The 19,378-nt window shown below is 28.0% G+C and overlaps 1 long non-coding RNA gene across 1 annotated transcript; it reads left to right on the top strand.

The window, feature by feature from the left end:
• Positions 1-3,742: 3,742 nt before the first annotated feature.
• Positions 3,743-19,088, top strand: LOC145103757 (uncharacterized). Its single transcript, XR_013706839.1, has 2 exons — positions 3,743-3,854; positions 18,635-19,088. It is a non-coding gene; the product is annotated as an uncharacterized LOC145103757 (long non-coding RNA).
• The last annotated feature ends 290 nt before the right edge of the window (positions 19,089-19,378 follow it).

The following is a 19,378-nucleotide window of genomic DNA, read 5'->3' as shown; positions in this document are numbered from 1 at the left end:
TTAATTTTTTTTACAATTTAAGTATCATTCATATATGAATATAGCATATACTAAACATAGTATATTCATATTTAAATATTAGACGATGCATTCACTTGTGAATATTACATAGTATATTCACTTGTGAATGTTAGATGGTATATTCACTTATGAATATTAGATGGTATTTTCATATGTGAATATTATATAGTATTACATGGTATATCACATGAGAATAGTACATAGTATATTCACTTGTGAATATTAGATCGTATATTCACTTATGAATAATAGTTGGTATATTCATATGTGAATATTGCACAGTATATTCATATATGAATATTACAAGGTGTTTTCAGAAATATATATAATTTTTATATGTTATTTACATATGAATAACATACAGACTTGCATATTTGTTTTGTGTTTTAATAATCACATATTGATTCAGGTGAGAAAACATATTCATATGTGAATATAACGTGGTAATTTAGTTTATGCATTTCATCAAACAGTTGGAGTGCATACAAGTTAACTTTTTTAAAAATGTGATAAATATGATACTTTGACTATTTAAATCTTACAAAATAGTAGATTGGTAGAGAAATATATGAAAATTTTCAAACAAAAAATGATTTGATCTTTTTCTAACCTTAATTTCGATGTTTTATTTGATGAACGATGTTGAATGAATGATACGAATTGAATTTTTTGTTGATTATCGATGATGTTGTTCTAATGATGTTGGGAGTATAATTAATCGTAGATGTTGAAGATATGTTCGTATTCAAGCAGAATTGAAGGTTGGATTGAAAGAGCAAAAAACGAATGAATTTCAACTGTTATCTAATTCTCTACACTTACCTATTTGTGATTGAAGGCTATTATATCATATTTACAAGTTTGCCACCGTGTCCTTTATGTTTAGAGGCTAATTAAATGAGTGGCTGAGAATGATTCCCCCATTCTCAACCTTTTTTATTTTCTCAATTGAACCCACCTCTCTCTCTCTCTCTCTCTCTATATATATATATATATATATATATATATATATATATATATATATATATATATATATATATATATATATGTATATTACATTTTGTATGCTTATATTGTGTTTAAATATATTTTTTAATATATTTTTAAGAACTTTTTGTTTGTTTATATTTATTAAATATTTCATGATCATTGTAATAATAATTCGTAACATAATTCATTTGGCACGAAGAAAAGAGTGTTCTTCATCAGAAATATCGAATAAGATGATGTAGCATTTGTGATAGAGAATGCTAATAGAGAAGGCTGATAGAGAAGACTAATAGAGAAAGTTGGTAAATTATGTATTGTTGGAGATATGTAGTCCATACTACAATGAAAGAAACAACGAAACCTTTATCATCAACACTCTGTAATAGTACAAATAGAAACGCCAAGAAGAACAATTAAAATACCTAGCTTTGTATCTCATGAATATCAAATGTAAAAATACTTAGCTTTATATCTTGCAAATATCGAATCTTGTCAATTGTAACTTCAAATAAACATGATATTGAGATCATACTAAACTTTGCTATAAGGGATTTACAAATCAATCGCAAAATTCAGATTTCACCCAAATTGAATGGAGTGTTCGACATTAGAAGAATTAAATAAGGCATTGAAAGCTTAGCGATTACTCTATGGCGACGATAGCGTTTTCCTATAAAAAAAATCATAACGGAAAATTAGATGAACTTAAAAGATCACTCATATCCCTTTTGAAGGTTATGGAGAGAGAGAGAGAGAGAGAGAGAGAGAGAGAGAGAGAGAGAGAGACGTCAACCATCTATCGTCAACATTTTCTAGGGCAAAGTCGACACCATCCTTGCAGATGCGGCAATAGGAATGCGGTCATGATAATGGTGATAAACGATGAGGATGGTGTTGCAAGATGACGGAGGTAGTGATCCGTAACAAATTCAAACGATGATTGATGTGGTCTTGGATTGTGGTAAATTCAAGAAGACAATGGCTTGGTTACCTAAATATAGTCTCTTAATTATCACATACCTAATTTAAAATATTTATATTTAGATATAAATTACATGATTATTATGTTAATTTACCTATATACCCTTATCTAATTATTGTTTGAGAATAAGTTATTGGAGATTTCTTTTTACACACCAATCTATTACAGCCTACTACACACCTATTTATTTTCAATCATACACACCACTCTAAATATTGACAATTTCTTATTGGTGGTTAATATGTTGTATTATGTCCCTTTTCTCATTAAAGCCTTTTCTCTCTCTTATTAAATATCCGCTGTTAGCTTTATCTATTATCTTTCTTTCACTAAATTTTATTAATTTAATAAAAAAAGTAAAAAACCGTTTAAAAGATTTTTGCTTATTAATTATTATCAATTTTTTTTATTATCTTTTATTATATCTAATTTTATTTTTCAATTTAACTAAAGGACGTATATTGTTTATATGGTTAATTTTAAATAATAATGCTACCACTCTTAAATTACAACCAATATATCATAAATACTGAGAAACAAAACTAGCAATAGATTTTTTTCAAAGGTGAATAAAAAGATAGTTAAATTGATACTATCTGCAAAAAAAAAGATATATATATATATATATATATATATATATATATATATATATATATATATATATATATATATATATATATATATATATATATAACTTAATAACACATGACATCACATAAATCAAAGTAAATGTATTTTCCAATTATTCAAGAAGCAAAAGACATATTGGCTTACTCGAGTTGTACAATACAAGCTCGTGTGCCTCTTATTAATTGTAAATCCGAAAATGTAATCGAGATGTGGGAAATCTAAGTAGCCTGTTACGAAAAGAAAACTAGGCTAAAAAAAGTTTAGTAAAATTGAGTTGTATTTTAAGGTAAAAAATGATGAAAACTATGTTATGGTTGTTTTTTTATCTTAATAAAAAATAAATATAAATTTATTAGTATTAATAAATTTAGTAATAAAAATGTATTTATTAAATAATAATAATTTATTGATTAGGTAATAATGAACTAATAATAAAAGTTGGTCAAATAACAATTATATTGTGATTATGATTTAAAAAGTAAGGTTAATATAATAATTATATGATAATAATTTACCATCATTCACCTAAAAAGTAAACCTAAGATATAGGTTGGTGTTGTAGATTGCCGTGCACAAAGTAGGACCCTTATATTTACACAACATTTGTTTGGTTATATATGATCCTAGCTCCTATCATAAATATGTATTTTTTTTAAAAAGATTTTTCTACAATGTTTGTGTTTTTACAAAGAGAAAATAAACTAAATAAATACATAAAAGCCAGATTTAATTATTTTGTTGAATAAATTAAGGATACATAAAATGTCCATATTACTTCTCAAAATAGATTTGGGATTCAAATTCTAAAACATAATAATAATAATAGTAATAATAATAATAATAATAATAATAATAATAATAATAATAAATGCAATCGTGTTTTTCCAAAATGATTTTATTTTCATTCATCTAATGACTAGAATTGAGTTATACATTGATACAATAAATATATATATATATATATATATATATATATATATATATATATATATATATATATATATATATATATAGAGAGAGAGAGAGAGAGAGAGGGAGAGAGAAAGAGAGATATGTTGCTGTTCACATAATCCGCATATATTATTCACACAATGTTCATGAAGCTCCTAAGGTTTTTGTTTTAAAAACTAGGTTTTGTTTTTTTAGTTACACATTTATTGGATGATACTATTAGACATGAAAAACAATTTTGTCGTCACTCTTATTATTCTTCTGACATTTCTCGTTACAGGTAAATCCTTTAACATCAACTTTTCTATATATATATATATATATATATATATATATATATATATATATATATATATATATATATATATATATATATATATATGAATATCAAAATAGAAAATTCTATTCTCATTAAATCATATATGATTATTTAAATATGTTAATTATTTTTTTATTATTCATATATGATTATCTAAATATATGATAATCATATATAATAAAAGAAAATTTCGAAGTCTTTATCCGGTAGGAAATTTTTTTTGGTAGGAAGTTAAAAAGTTTTGTTTTTCTACATATGTTTTTGACGAACAAGACAAATGAATCACTAGATGAATCAAAAATAACATGATTCACAAAAAAAAATTCAAAAAAACATTTCGATAATTCATTTCTACAATGATTTTGTTGCTATCCACTAAAATTGTCATAAAAGTGAATTTTTTCTTAATTTACTTAAAAATGAATCATGAATATATTTTTTTTGGGATTTTTTTTTTTGAATCATCTAATGATTCATTTTGTTTGTTTACTAACAAAATATGTAGAAAAAAAACTTCATACCTTCCTACCGAATTTTTCCTTCTTATTTGATCTTGACTCTCTCTCTCTCTTTTTCTCTCTTTATATATATATATATATATATATATATATATATATATATATACTAGGCAAATGCCTGCGTTGCACTGAAGTATCTATATAGCTGAAATCTTTACAAATATATGTTTTTTTAAGTATAACAATAATGTTGTTGTTAAATTTGATATAGTAATTCGTATACTAAGTTGATATACTATATTGGTTATTTTGAATTATATGATAATATATACATCTATTGAAATTGCATAATCTCAATCTTTTGAATGATCTCTACCCGTTTGTTACTCATGAATAAAATTAAATATAATATATGGTTTAATGTTATTTATAGTTGTTATTATTGTTAATTAATTTTTTAAAATTTATTTGTTTAACGTTTTAATTTCTATCATTATAAGTTTTTTAAAACATCAAACACTTTTTTCTTTTATTTTAAAGGGAAATCTCCGGAAAAGTCCCATTATTTTACCCTAATTTACGAAAAAGTCCCAAACTAAAATTTGTTTACGAAAAAGTCCCAATTACTGGTAAAAACGACGACTTGACCCTATTTTCCCGGTTTACCGGTTCCATTACTTACCCGGTTTTAATAAAGTCCCATTATTTTACCATAATTTACGAATAAGTCCCAAATTATCGTAAAATAATGGGATTTTAATGAAAGTTATGGTAAAATAATGTGACTTTAATGAAACCGGGTAAGTATTAAAACCGATAAACTGGAAAAAATGGTCAAATCGTCATTTTTTCCGGTAATCGGGACTTTTTCATAAACCAATTTTAGTTCGGGACTTTTTCGTAAATTAGGGTGAAATATTAGGACTTTTCCAAAGATTTCCCTATTTTAAATGTAACAATATAATCATTTATATAGAGTTATTTTTAACTATTGTTATTGTAAGTTATTTTAAGCTACTTATTTGAAAACTTTTAACGATTATAAAAATATATTTAGGAAATATTTTAGTTAAATTGATATTACAATTTAGTTTTTGCATTTAGCACTACAATTTATCACTTGTAACTATTCGCAAAATATTCACTGGGTTTTTTAAGTAGAACTGAAATTTATATTGAAGTTGACCCTATAATGTTATATTTAAATTAACAATTTAAGTATTTTGTCCAAACTGTTCAAAAGTTGTAGCTTTAAATTGATAATGATTTACATACAACAACATATTAAATCTAATAAATTAAATATAATATGTTAAAAGTTAAAGACATAATTTTATAAATAAAAGTAAAAATATTATTTTAATATTGAAATTCAGTTTATTTATGATTACACTTTAGGTTTGATACTTATTTAACCTTATTAACCAACTTATAATCATTATTAGAAAGACACTACAATTTATCACTTTTAACTATTTGCAAAATATTCTTTAGGTTGTTTAAGTTGAACTAAAATTTATATTTAAGTTGATCCTGTAAGGTTAAATTTAAATTAACAATTTAAGTATTTTATACAAATTGTTCAAAAGTTGTAGCTTTAAAATGATAATGGTTTACATACAACAATATATTAGACCTAATAAATTAAGTATAATAAGTTAAAAGTTAAAAACATAACTTTATAAGTAGAATAAAATATATCCTTTTAATAATGAAATTTAGTTTATATATGATTACACATTAGGTTTTATATTTATTTAACCTTATTAACCAACTTATAATCATAATTAGAAAGAAACTGAAAAGTCATGGGAGTTTCAAATGAATGTGGTGAAAGGAAAAATGCTTATTTTATAAGTATACTAGGCGTAACCTCGCGCGTTGCGCAACAATGCATTTAAGTGGTTAAAATAATTATGGAAAAAATAGAAATATGTTGAAATTTACGTTTTTAGTCATGTTTTGGGCATTAACTGAATTATCAAATAACAAAAAAATTCATCAACTTATATTTTGATACTATCTAATATAGTTCATACCTTATAAACTTTACTTTTACTTTTATAATATCCAATATATATTATAAGTTTTTGTATAACATTAATATAATATACTTTTCTTATGTCTGATAATAGTTTTTGGATAAAATAAGAAATAAGTTGTTTTGAATGAGCTACTAATAAACAATATTGAACTAATAAACTTTGTATTACACTATTTATATTGCACCAAAACATCCAAAGTTTCATATATGAACTTTCAAATATTAAACATTGAAATTAAGAATGAAGTCATACAAAATATATCATTATACATAAATGTCATCAAGAGTTTTAAAATAAGTCGATTAGTAAATTCGATATTTAATTTTAATTACATATTTTGCAAGGGTATGTTTGACTTTATGTTGGTGCGCCGAGAATCCTCTTCCTTAATTTGTACATAAAAAATTAAGGTGAATAGGAATATCAAATAGATATTACTAAGCATTAATATAAACTAGTAAAGAACCCACGGCTACGCCGCTTTTGGGGTAATATGGAAAAAATCGGCCAACTTTAAAAAATATGTGCTGAAATTGTAAATCACCATAAATAGGGGAGAAAGTCGACAACCCCTAAAATTAGATGTCAAAAGTGTACAACGAAAAGAAGGGACATTGGTGGAGAAAATCCAAAAATGTTGTGGCAATAATGTTAAAGTTGTCAAAGTTGGGAAAATATGGTGGCAAAATTTTAAAGGAAGTTTTCTGTGTTTTTTATGTCAAAATGTAAATGTTTTGACTACAAGGACGAAAAGTGTCAAATTCATTAAAGATTTGTGGCAAAAACACGAAAATATAAAACCTTTGACTGCAAGGACTAAAAGTGTCAAAGTCATTAAAGATTTGTGGCAAAAACCTTAAGGCAGGAAAACTTTATTAAAAGGCAAAAATGTAAAATTTTTGACTTTAGGGACTAAAAGTGTCAAATTCAGTAAACTTTTGTGGCAAAAACCTAAAGCCTAAAAAGGTACTATTCATAAGCTCCTTTGGATTTAATATATATATATATATATATATATATATATATATATATATATATATATATAATAATTAAAAAGGGTATGTGAATCTCCTACCACCGGTTAAAGACAACATACATCTCTAGTAGTATCGATTTCTATGTGAAATTGAAGTAGTCATTCTATGTACACCTTGTTTTCTAATTACATAAACAAATATGAGTAACCAAACATAAAAATGTTATCTTTATGTAGGAAAAATATTTTAGTTAACTAACAAATTAAATAATATAAGTTTAAAAGTTAGGAGTTTCAAAACATTAATCTTTTCATTAATCAATCAATTAATTAACACATGTTGAAATTTTTACAATCATTATTAAAAAGCATTTGAACTATTAGATTTTAAATGAATTTTGGTTGAAGTGTTTTGACCTCTATATATATATATATATATATATATATATATATATATATATATATATATATATATATATATACAGAGAGAGAGAGAGAGAAAGAGAGATGGAAAGTATAACATATGTATGAGTTTTAATTAATTATGTTTTTGAAACGGTACAATTACAAAACAAAAAAAACATATTTAAAATATTTAATTAAATATTTTCGACATCACCTTATATAACATATGATCAATATATTACCGATTAAACCACAATATACAACGACTGTATTACAATAATCCAAAAACGAAGAAAATATAAAAACGAATTAGTATAACAAACTTACAAATTAAAAGCTCTAATATAATAACATATCTTCAAAAGTGGTTATACGACCTCAACCAACACAAAAACCTTTAAGTTTGTTTTCTTTCTGAAATTTGTATATGATTTGTATACATGCCTTCCCAAACGACTGACATTTTTATAGTAAATTTTTCACTAAATGCTAATTAAACATAATATAAGTTATACAACTTTTGAGTGTTAAATCATAATTAAGAAAACTTTTGAGTTGCATTAGTTAAAAAAGGGGGTTTCAAATGCATGAGATTCAAGAAAAAAAATGCTAGCTTTATAAGTATGTATGATATATATATATATATATATATATATATATATATATATATATATATATATATATATATATATATATATATATATATATATATATATATAAGGAAGGGTTATCTAGAAAAAAAACACTAAAAATCATAAAAATGCATAAAAAAATACTTAGAGATTACAATTTTTTTTTTGAATTTTTATATGTAAAAATTGCAATTTTTTTTCATTTCCATTGAAAAAAAATAAAAATGAATTTTTTTTCAAAAAAAATTTCTGCATAAATGTAAAAAAAGTTGCGAATTTTCAAAATATAAAATAAAAAAAAGAATTGTGATATCTAAGTATTTTTTTCTTTTTACATTTTTATGATTTTTATGGTTTTTTTTAAGGTTATTTTTTCAATAGAACCTAAACCTATATATATATATATATATATATATATATATATATATATATATATACACACACACATCTGTGTGTGTGTTTTGCTTATTTTTTGTTTTATTACATATGTTACACTGAGAGTTTATATATATATATATATATATATATATATATATATATATACACATCTGTGTGTGTGTTTTGCTTATTTTTTGTTTTATTACATATGTTACTCTGAAAGTTATATATATATATATATATATATATATATATATATATATATATATATATATATATATATATATAGAAACATGAACATGTGAGGACTTTTTTTTTCGGTGATGAAATCTTAAAAAAATTAAAAAAAAAATAAAAAAAAATACAAATCATAAAATCGAGCATAATACTATATTTTAGAGAAAAAAATTGGAAATTTTTTTTAGATCATTAAATATGAATCATGGATTATAAAAAGTGAAGAATGGATCATAAAAATGATCAATGTTTCAATTTTAATGATACAATTTTTTTTCAATTTTTTTCTCTCCAATATAGTACTATTTTCGATTTTATGATTCGTATTTTTAAAAAAAAAAATTCAAAATTTTAAGGTGTCCTTACGAGTGCTCACCGAAAAAAGAGTCGTCAACGGAACCGGACCATATATATATATATATATATATATATATATATATATATATATATATATATATATATGAGTTAGGTTCATATATAACGTATAATTATTGTGTGAATGTATGTCAAATTCTGGACAAATCATTTGATAAGGGTGTTACAGTAATTTAGTTAAGTAAATTAATTATTATATATTTTAAATACATATATAATTAATTTTGAAGAATACGGTTATATATGATTGGGTTAATTATTCTGGACCAATTATTTCAATCAGTTAATCCTTATTTAATAACCCAATTCCTTAAGAATGCATATTTAAAGTTATTTTCAACCATTTTGTTTTCAAGAACATGCTTTTATATATATATATATATATATATATATATATATATATATATATATATATATATATATATATATATATATATATATATATATAAATCTTAGTTATTCTTAAAGAATTCAAAGTAAAAATATGATCATCGTATTCTCATTTTCATCTATTTATACTTAGTCATTCTCTTAAAATTCTTTCAATTAATTGCATAATTCACATGTAATTCTTTAAGAACACATATTAAAACCCACTTTTAACTATTACATTCTTAAAGAATATGACTACTGACAAGATATTCGTTGTATTCTTAAAGAATATAAACAAAATCCCTTTTTTTGTGTGACGATTAATTATGGTCACTGATAACCAAAACGTTGATCATAAATACATAATTCTTTAAGAATATAAACTAGAGAAACATTTTTAACCTTTTCGTTCTTAAATAATAATTGTCGCATTCATAAAAAATACAAATTAACAAACCATTTTTTGTTATGTTTCTACAACTACTCGAACTTTTCGTTTATGAAAAATCTTTATTAATTGTGGTAACGGCAAAAAAAGATTTAATAAAAATGGAGGTTATGAAACGAAATCCCTTATTATTAGTAATTTCTTAAATTGTTGTTGAACAAATTGTCATATTTACCCATATCAATTATGTTAAAATGTAAAATAATTATTTTTTTCTTATTAATTATCATCATGCCATTGTCATCTTAACCACTAATTTTTTAATCTAATGGACAGGAATAGGTCATACAATCACATATTTTTTACAATTCATATTTAATCATAACCCATATATATATATATATATATATATATATATATATATATATATATATATATATATATATATATATATATATATATATATATAGGGTTGGGTTCAACAAGGAACCATTTTAACCTTAGAACCAAGGAACCAATTTTTTTCTCAACTTTTAAAACAAATTTTTCATCAAAAAAAAACTAAAAATATAGAAATTCATAACTTTTTATTCTCCATCCATTGATATCAAATTTGATAAAAAAATTTGATTTGTTCAGATTCACACTGTGAATTTGTTCAAATTCACACTGTGAATCTGTGCATATTCACACTGTGAATCTGTGCATATTCACACTGTGAATTCTATGCTGTGAAATTTGTGCAGATTCACACTGTGAATTTGTGCAGATTCAAACAGTGAATTTATGCAAAATTAATGATTTATAGTGTAGATTCACAATGTGAATCTGAACACATAAAAAAGTAAAAAAAAATATATTTTTTTAATCAAATTTGATATCAATGGAAAGAAAATAAAAAGTTAATGAATTTCTATATTTTTAGAATTTTTTTTCGATAAATAATAAGATCTAAAACTTGAAAAAATAATGGTTCATTGGTTCTATGGTTTAAAATGATTCATTGTTGATCTTTTATATATATATATATATATATATATATATATATATATATATATATATATATATATATTACTTTTAACATTTAATGTTGAAACCTGGCACAAATTTATGAGTATTATGATATATGGTCTTAAACGTTATTATATAACCACGTCGTGTGTTTAAAAATCTATATAACAAAACATCATGATATTTATATTTTGTACTAGTTTATAACCCGTGAGAACCACGGTTATAAAATTAATTAAACTTTTATAATAAAATTTTATAATTATTAATCAATTATTTTAAATAAGTCATTTTAAATAAATTATTAATTAAGAGATATATCAAAATTTTAAAGTTATTATAACTTCACATTTAACATATAATTAGAAAAAATAAATTTGAACTTTGAAATGAGTTGCCTAATATATCTACATTACACATGACATAATATTAATGAGGAGTTGTATTAGAGTCACACTTAGCTAAAGAAGATTAAAAATATTCATTTATTAGAATAGAGATTATTTGTTAATATAAATGATTTCCTCATTTGTTATAATAAATTTTTGTCTTTGAATTTCAAGATAAATATTTAACTTTAATAATGATTTATATCTAAATATAAAATCATGACCTAAATTTAAAATGATTAAACTAATACTTTTTATATTACTAAACTATAACAAACGTTGAAAATTATATTGAAACAAAGATTATACATAGTTATATTAACACACAACATGCAGGTAGAGACTATTATAGTCTTGTAGTTCGAGATACATGTATTTTTTTAAGAAAAATATGAATTTGAGGTTTTTTTTTAATAAATGCATCCAATTATTATAAATTTATAATTTTCAATATTATAACTAATGTCTATGTTATGATATGAGAAATTGTCAGAAAAATCTTAATATTTTCGGAAAAGTTTTACTTTAATCCAAATTGTTTTTTGAAGAGAAAAGTCTTGTTTATTTCATTTTGGTTCAAATTAACAAAAAAGTCTTTTTTTTTAATCTTTTAATAGGAAATGACATATTATCGTGTAAAATGAAATAATCGGGACTTTTCTATTAAAAAATTTTGATATTAAATTGAAACTTTTTCGAAAATATTTGGACTTTTCTGACAATTTTCCTTATGATATAGTTCAAGATAATAACAATACATTATATCAACATTTGATTTAGTGTAACATCCTAATTTTCAAAATATGATGATAATCAAAGTAATTCCAATATCTCTCAAGATCAATTCAAATTCTTCATTCTTTCTTCAACTACAGCAAAAAAAGTAAATAAACAAAGCAAAATCGTTGGAGTCCTACGTCTTTGCGGAACTTCTTGGGCGACTTTACGATTAAGCCTTCTCCTTACAATTCCTACAGTCATTTGCTAAAAAGTTTCATGGGTTGCGCACATTTAAGAAAAAAAAGTTCTAATCGGGTAGGGCCTTGTGAGTTTGTGCTTTTCATGCATATTGTCGTCAATATAAAATCATTGCAACAATTAATCAAATAAGATCCTTGTCATTTTTCTTTCCACCCTTGGTGACACACTTAGGGAACTACTGTTATGTTATTTTCAGAGAACGAGTCTCTCTACCATGCACAACAAATAAGCTTACGGTTAATTAATCAGAGCACATGCTCTTCGCCGCGTACTCACACCCTGTATGACGACTAATAATAAGACTGTGTAACTGTTACACCCGTTCCTTATACATGTGTCACCCACCTTTCCACCATTTTTATATGAAATAGATAATATATTCAACATTTAAATCTTTCTAACAATATCAAAAACACGCTATTGCAAATAATTTTAGAAACAACTTTTCATGCAACAACCACAGAATTCACACGAAAACTCACTTCGTATTCTTTAGATCTTAACCGGATATTGTCACGCGATTTGCACCCTACATTTTAACGACAAGTTTCTCTAAGGCCATTGTAGAGACTTAGCAAATTCGTATGGAGGAATAATTCTTGTGTTTTCTGTATTGATTTTGGAAACAAGTACATACATTTATATAGGTACTAACACAACTAACTCTTTATCTATAGCCTATTAACAAGGAATACAACAACCACTCCTATTCTTCAGCTCTCGCCAACACTCCCCCTCAAGGTGGAGAATGTATATCCTTCATTCCCAGCTTGTCAAGAGAGCTATGAAATACTCTCCCACACACTGCCTTCGTTAGCATATCTGCAAGTTGATCCTCAGAGCTTACATGTGGAAGCTCCACATTATTTCTTTCTAGGTGATCTTTAATAAAATGTCGGTCAATATCCACGTGCTTTGTCTTGTCATGTTGTATAGGATTATTGGCAATCTTCACTGCTGATTCATTATCACAATATAGCTTCATGGGTGAGCTCAAGGAGACCCCTAGATCTCTTAGAATCCGCTTTATCCATAACAGTTCACAAATGCCATGAACCATTCCTCTATACTCAGCTTCCGCACTTGACCTTGAGACCACCTTTTGTTTCTTGCTTCTCCATGTGCCTAAGTTACCACCAACAAAGGTGAAATAACCTGAAGTGTACTTCCCATCACTTCGATCTCCACCCCAATCCGCATCTGTAAAACCACTAACATGGTGGTTTTGATTTTTTCCAAAAAATATACCCTTTCCTGGAAATGATTTAAGATATCTCAAGATCCGGTATACTGCATTCAAATGAGTTTCAGTTGGTGCATGCATGAATCGGTTGACCACAGACACAGCATAAGCTATGTTTGGTCTCGTGTGAGATAGGTAGATCAATTTTCCTACTAACTTCTGATATCGATCTTTATTTGCTGGAATTTGATTGGGAAGTATCTCCAAATGGTGATTTGCTTCGATAGGGGTATCTGTCGGTTTACAATTCAACATCCCAGTCTCTAGCACATATTTCCTTTGATTCATTGATATTCCTGCCTTTGATCTTGCCACCTCAATCCCTAAGAAGTATTTCAAACTTCCTAGATCCTTCAACTCGAATTTAGTGGCCAATACTCTTTGGAGATTCTTCATTTCAACATTATCATTTCCTGTCACTATCATGTCATCAACATAAACAATTAGGGCAGTCACCTTCCCATTTTTCGCCTTCACAAACAAAGTGTGATCAGCATCACTTTGCCTATATCCAATTTTCCTCATAAATGTTGAAAACCTTCCAAACCATGCACGTGGGGATTGTTTCAGTCCATACAGGGCTTTCTTCAGCTTGCACACCTTCCCTTCACATTTAATACCCGGTGGAGGATCCATATAGACTTCTTCTTCAAGATATCCGTTAAGGAACGCATTCTTTACATCAAATTGCTTAAGGGGCCAGTCTTCGTTTGCAGCAATTAAAACAAGAATTCTAATGGTATTGATTTTTGCCACCGGAGCAAATGTGTCACCATAATCTATTCCATACTTTTGTGTATACCCCTTTGCTACTAATCTGGCCTTATATCTGTCAATGTTCCCATTTGAGTCCAATTTGATAGTGTAAATCCACCTACACCCCGCAGTCTTCTTTCCACTAGGAAGTCTCACCAGTTCCCATGTCTGATTCTTTTGAAGTGCCTTCATTTCCTCATTCATTGAATCCTTACACCTTTCATCACTCAAGGCTTCTTGTACATTATTCGGAATTGAGATAGTGGTTAAATTTTCTACCAGAAGTGCATGTGAGTTTGCCAACCTATGTTGCGAAACATAGTTAATGATTGCGTATTTTCATCTTGCCTTCACGTCTGGTTGATATTGTTTCTTTGGTTTCCCCCGATTGCTTCTTATGGGGTATCTTTGTACACCTCCTATTTCAATATCAGCATCTTCCTCTTCAAGGTTTGAGATATCATCATTTCCTTGTTCATTTTCCTGCAAAACAGACACATCTGGTATTGTATTACCAGTTTCATTAGTATCTTTAATTACTTGATTATGCTCCTATTCGATAACTGGTTCATCAGTGACTTCAATTTCGTTAGTATCTGTCTCTTCGATTTCAGGGTTGGTGTTACTATCTTGCTGTCGTTCGTTAGTATCAGCCTCTGCGATTTCTGGGTTGGGGTTACTATCTTGCTGTCGTTCAAATATTTCAAAAAACTCACTCTGGTTGGGACTTTGTTCATTTGGGTTCTCTTCATGACATCTCTCCCCCTGAAGCGGACCCTTATGATCCAAGTATGGTATAGTTTCGTGGAACGACACATCACGCGTGACATATACCTTTCAACTTTTGGGATCAAGACATCGGTAACCCTTCTTATAGTCCGCATACCCTATAAAGAAGCATCGAATGGCTCGTGGTTCCAGTTTACCTATACTTTGATGAACATAGACCGTGCACCCAAAAATTCGAGATTCAAGATTCTGTTTTGGCGGAATTTCTATGAGGTCATGTAGTTTTTGTAGAGGAGTTTTGAATTCAATGACCCTTGAAGGTGTATGATTCATGATATAAGTAGCAGATCGAACTGCTTCCCCCCAGTACTTGCGTGGTACTGTCATATCAAAGAGGGAAGCCCGAACAATTTCGAGAATTGATCTATTTCGACGTTTAGCAAGTCCGTTCTGTTGTGGAGTTTGTGAACAAGAAGTTTGATGTCGTATCAAATTTTCTTTACAAAAGTTTTTCATCTCCCAACTAACATACTCACCCCCCATTATCTGATTGTAGAGTATGGATCTCTCTCATGTACTCAGTTTTTATGAACTTATGTAATTTTATAAAGGCTTTGAACACCTCTCCTTTGTGTTTGAGGAGAGATATCCAAATCATGCGTGTGCATTCATCTGTAAACGTAACAAAGTAACGAGCACCACTCAGGGTCTGGATTGGTGTAGGACCCCATACATCAGAGTGAATTGTCATGAATGGTACCAAATTTTTATTATCACTAGGAGAGTAAGATATTCTTTTATTTTTCGATAACTCACATATCCCACAACTAAATTCATCATCTGATACATTCAAAAACAATTCTGGTTTCAATTTTCTAAGATAACTAAAGGATAGATGCCCAAGTCTACGATGCCATAACATGGCCATGGCTTTATTCGCTTGAGTTACTCCTACATGATTTTCTTGACTTCGATAGTCTTCTTCCAGATAGTATAGCCTCCCCCTCCTAGTACCATAGCCACGAATTTGGTGTGTCACAATGTCCTGAAATACACAGTTATTCGGCCAAAAAGTAACATAGCAGTTTAGAGCTTCGGTAATCTGACTAACTGATAATAAATTTGATGACAACGAGGGAACTACTAAGACTTTGTTAAGCTCCATAGAGCTAGACACTTTCACAGTGCCTTCAGCTGTGACATTTTCAACTTCACCACTAGCTGTGTAAATGTTCATTTGTTTAGGAATATGCGATGTAGTTACGTTCTCAAGGTTATTTGTCATATGATCTGAGGCTCCAGTATCGATTATCCACTCATTACTATGAGTAGTTTTATATTGAGACTTACCAAAACTAGTGGAGGTGTGTGCTGCCAAAGGAGGGGTTACCTCCTGAGTCTCAGAGGGCGAGGTTGCCATTGTAGCTTGTCCGACTTTCTTTCTTGGTCTCTTTGAAAAATCCCACCAATCTGGGTAGCCAATTATCTCATAGCACCTGGCTTTAGAGTGTCCTTCTTCTCCACAGTGAGTGCATTTGAAGGTGTTTCCTCCTCCTCCTTTTCCATTAAAGCCCTTTCCTTTCGCAGTTCGGTTTCGTGTTGCAACATGAACCACACTATCTGGTTCAACAGGTGAGTCTCCCATGGCTTGTCGCTGACTGGAGTCTTTCCTGATGTAAGCATAACATGCTTTAAGACTGAGTGATGGGTCTTTCCTTAAGCATTCGCTTCTTGCCTGATTGAATTCAGAATCCAATCCAGCTAAGAAGATGTGGACACAGAACCTTGACAACATCTTGTTAGCCACAACAGTTTCATCAACTGTTTCTGCATCTCCCTCCAATCGTGTATCAATTTCCTAAAAAAGGCTCACTGATTCGTTGTAGTAAGCTGGAAGAGGACGTCCGTTCTGGCGGGTGTTGAACGATTTTCGGTTCAACTCAAAGAGTTGAGTTTCATCGGTTCCATCATAAAATGTTTTCGAAACTGCATTCCAAATCTCTGCTGCTGTCTTTAATCTAATAAACCCGCGCATTAGGGTTGGACTCATGGAGTCAATCAACCAACTCTTCACTCGATTGTTATCTGTCGTCCATACTTCAATAGCCTTTTCGTTCGTTGTGGGTTTCTCAGTTGTACCTGTGAGGAACCCTAATTTGTTGCGAGCACCAATTCGCATCTCCATTAATTGGGACCACAGTGGGAAGTTTGTGTCATCGAGGATGACTCCGGTGGGGAACGGGGAGTCCTGAACATTCTGGACGATAACAGGGGTAGGCGATCCTGTATCGGTGTCACCGGACCCCATATCGCTTCAGTATTTCAATAGATCAGATTTTACTTTGCTCTGACACCATGTAGAGACCTAGCAAATTCGTATGGAGGAATAATTCCTGTGTTTTCTGTATTGATTTTGGAAACGAGTACATACATTTATACAGGTACTAACACAACTAACTCTTTATCTATAGCCTATTAACAAGGAATACAACAACCACTCCTATTCTTCAGCTCTCGCCAACAACCATATTCCTAGAAAAACGTTATAGGTGTTCATTTTGGCTAATTGGCTCAACAATCCAAATGTCTCGACCGACCAGTAATATTAATCAACTTATGTTTGTTGCAATGTTCTTAACAATTTTAGTAAGAGTATTATATCGGTTTTTTCTCATCTCAATATTTTTTTATTAATAATGTTTCACCCTTAAAAATAATACTCAAAAGGTAAAACAATTAAACCTTTAAAATACAAGTATTATGGTTTTAAAAATAATAATAATACCTACCAAGTTATTAAATCAGTAAGGACCATTTTTCTGATATTTATTTCCGATCTTAAAGAACATCAAATTTAAAAGAAAATGAAATGGCCAGGTTATTAACAGTTTGAGGAACCATTTATATAACATCAATTTCCAATTCCAAAAGAAACAAGCGTTTGGACTAATAGGGACTGGAATTATTGAAATTTGATAACTTTAAAAAGATCAGCAAGTCACAGGAAATCTAGGGTCTGCTTATGTATCTTGGCCTTTTATAATATAGTTGCCGTTTCCAAAAAAAAAAAAATACAAAATAATGATGTTGCCTAACCCAATAATGCTTAAAGAAACCCCAATATGTATTATGTTGATGTACATCAATAACACCCCCTCCTCCTCCTCCCTCCCTCCCTCCCTCCCCCCAAGTATGTATTATGTTGTTGTACATCTATAAAAAGCACCTTCATACTTTATGATTTATTCTTACTCATAAACAATGACATGTGGCTGGATATTTTACTATGAACAAAATTAAATTCAGATCTGACATCATGTATATTAAATTACAATAAGTCAATAACATATTTTTATGTGAATATAGGTAGCACAAGCAAAATGGAACTGCCACCAAACGAGGCAACACATTGTTGCATTGCAGAACATCCTGATTATTGGAAGAATAAGTGTTGTGTTCTTAAAAGCCTTAGACGTGGGCAAGGAGCAGTTTGCAAAAGATATAAATATACATCACTTCAAGATTGTACAGAAAAATGCTCCACAAAGAAATGTCCGTGGCCATTTCCATCGCCACCAAGTGTGCGCTACTGAGCAAATTAATACAACGAAGTGTAAGTGATGAGATGCCATCAATAAATACAATAAATGAAATAAAGTATTTGTTGTTTATCTCTTGATGTCAATTTTTTTTAAAAACATGTTATACGTTAAGGTATATATACAATCCAAAGTAGAATGCATAACTAAACTTAATATGTGAAACCATAATCAGATTGTTCGTTTCAAGATCTAACTTTCTTTTTCCTATTAGACATACATATTGGGCAAGTTCTTGAGATGTTTAGGGAAAATGTATATGCATAAGCCTAAAAGGCTTAGTGCACTGTTTGTTTTTCATTTGAGGGTGTTTGACATTGCTTTTAGATTGACTTTTTAACTTTTAACTTTTTCAAAAAGTTAAAAAAAGCCAAAAGATTTTTGGATAATTGAAAAGTTCTTTTGAAATGACTTTTTGCAAAGAGTAAAAAAAAGGAGTTTCAAAAAGTCACAAAAACATGACTTTTTGTGGCTTTACATATAAAAGTTAATCAAAAGTCATTTTGCTTAA

Source organism: Lactuca virosa, chromosome 4 (assembly GCF_052849685.1).
Source record: "Lactuca virosa cultivar CGN04683 chromosome 4, Lactuca_virosa_CGN04683_v6, whole genome shotgun sequence".
Taxonomy (NCBI): Eukaryota; Viridiplantae; Streptophyta; class Magnoliopsida; order Asterales; family Asteraceae; genus Lactuca; species Lactuca virosa.
The sequence above is the reverse complement of the archived record's forward strand: the minus strand, read 5'-3'. Positions and strand labels throughout refer to the sequence as shown.